The following is a 2,547-nucleotide window of genomic DNA, read 5'->3' as shown; positions in this document are numbered from 1 at the left end:
CCTTTGGAATAAAAGTCTGAATTTTGAAGTTATTTTTTCTATTTTATAACAATTGCCTCATACAATATTTGTCCTTTTGTGATGGACTGATTACACTCAGGATAAGGTACTCCTGGTCCATTCCTGCCATGCGGTGCTTCCTGGTTTCATTGGTGTTTTCTTAATGTCCACTGAGGTAGTTAGTTTATTGTGCCAACCTAACTGATGAACACATGTGAGGTTAATTGAAGGGCAGAGGGATAAATGGCTCAGAGAGCCTCACCTTTCTAGTTCTTGGGTCAATATTGTGTTAGTTTGGGTACTTTAGAGAAACAAATCCACAGAAACTCATATAGAAGAGAGAGTTTTATATAAAGGTTAAGTGCACATCAAGAAAACATCTCATCCTACTGCTGCCCAAGCCCACAAGTCCAACATTAATCCATAAACCCATATGTCTGACACCAATCCATAAAGTCCTCCTCCATCTCACAAAACAGAAGCAATGATACCAACAATAGGAGGAAAGACAAATCAGTGAAAGTGTAAGCATCTCAGTGCTGGCAGGGGTCTCTACACTGGTGCTCCAGCACCCACGGCTGCATTGGGGTATGTGCATGTGGCTTCTCCTCAAGGTTGTCTTGCAGGAAGTGAGCCTTGCCAGCTGAGGCAGGAACTAGCTAAGACAGCTGCACCCTGGTCCGACAATCAAAGAGCAGGGGGACCCAAGAATTAGAAAGGCGAGGCTCACTGAGCCATTTATCTCTCTGCCCTTCAATTAACCCTACATGTATTTATCAGCCAGGTTGGCACAATAAACTAACTACTTCATGAAGTGGAGACGGAGGCAGAGGTGAGTGGCTGTGGCATCTGCAGCCCGAATAGGAGTCACTGCCTAGGTCAGGGCCTGTTTCTGAGGATCAGCAAAGGCGGCCAGGCATGAGTGGCTTTTTCTCAAGTATTTTTTCCAGTCTGTTTGAAACTCAGGAAATGGGGATCTTAATTTTGGGATTAGATGGAGCAGGAAAAACCACAATCTTGTATAGATTACAGGTTTGAGAAGTCATTGCTATTATTCTTACCATTGGATTTAATGTTGAAACAGTAATCTACAAAAACCTTACATTTCAAGTCTGGGATTTAGAAGGACACACTAGTATCGGGCCATACTGGCGATGTTTTATCCAAACACAGATGTGGTCGTTTATGTTGTAGACAGTTATGACTGAGACCGAACTAGCATTTCCAAATCAGAGTTACTTGCCATGCTGGAGGAAGAAGAACTGCAAAAATTCATTTTAGTGGTGTTTGAAAATAAGCAGGACATGGAGCAGGCCATGACTCCCTCAGAGATGGCAAATTCACTTGGGTTACCTGCCTTGAAGGACTGAAAATGGCAAATATTCAAAACTTCAGTAACCAAAGGCACTGGCCTTGATGAGGCAATGGAATGGTTAGTTGAAACATTAAAGAGCAGACAGTAACTGCACTGCTTCTGAGCCTCACCTTTCTAGTTCTCAGGTCTCTTGCTTTCTCATGGTCACACCAGGGTGCAGCTGCCTTAGCCAGTTCCCTGCTTCAACTGTTAAGGCTCACTTCCTGCAAGACATCCCTGAGGAGAAGACACATGGAACTACCCTGATACAGCCCTGGGTGCTGGAGCAGCCGTATGGAGACGCCTGCCAGCGCTGAGATGCTTACACATTCACTGTTTCGGCTTTCCTCCTGAAGTAGATTTTGTGAGATGGAGGAGGACTTTGTGGATTGGTGTTGGACATATGGGTTAATGTTGGACTTATGGGCTGGGGCACCACTGGGTTGGGAAGTTTTCTTGATGTGCACTTAACCCTTATATAAAACTCTCTCTTACACATGAGTTTCTGTGGATTTGTTTCTCTAAAGAATCCAGGCTAACACCACCATCCTTTTTATATTTAAAAGCCATTAAAATGTAAAAGACACATTTTATATATACACACAGTGGTAGAGGGTCATTCATAATTTATGTAATTATAGAAGTTTATTATATTAGTTATCTACTTTGCCTTAAAATAATTTATTTTTTTAATGATGTAGAAAATTAGGCCTTCATTTAGCAGTTTTACGCAATTTTTATACATGACATTGGTTACGCTTTCACAATGGATTAATGATGGTACCATTTCGATTACTATAGCTGTCTTGCTCTCCCCCCCCCGTACCTTATCAGATTTTGTCTAGAGTAAATGTTGAACATTAGGTTCACTTAGGTGCTTGTTTAAACTTGCTTAACAAATTATTCCACATTTTAGCACAATAAAACAAAGCCAGGCGTCTCACACAGAGCTTAGTGAATCTGGCTCAAAGTGTTTCAAGAAGTCCCTTTTACTTTATTTTCGTCACTAAAAAGGAGTCACTGAACCTGAGCTATAATCAAGCACGTGCTTATCAGAAAGCAGGATGACTGAGGATTGCAAGCAACTATAATTTCACACTGTCAAACTATGTGCAGATTTACTTCCAAATGAGTATTTCACGCTGTATTAAATATTTTAGTGACTACATTTGGTTTTCTCACCAAAAGTTAAT

At 41.3% G+C, this 2,547-nt stretch overlaps 1 pseudogene; it reads left to right on the top strand.

The window, feature by feature from the left end:
* The first annotated feature begins 918 nt into the window (after nucleotides 1-918).
* Nucleotides 919-1,477, top strand: LOC142457909 (ADP-ribosylation factor-like protein 1 pseudogene; annotated as a pseudogene).
* The last annotated feature ends 1,070 nt before the right edge of the window (nucleotides 1,478-2,547 follow it).

Source organism: Tenrec ecaudatus, chromosome 10 (assembly GCF_050624435.1).
Source record: "Tenrec ecaudatus isolate mTenEca1 chromosome 10, mTenEca1.hap1, whole genome shotgun sequence".
Taxonomy (NCBI): Eukaryota; Metazoa; Chordata; class Mammalia; order Afrosoricida; family Tenrecidae; genus Tenrec; species Tenrec ecaudatus.
Note: the sequence above shows the minus strand (reverse complement) of the source record. Positions and strands in the feature narration are given on the sequence as shown.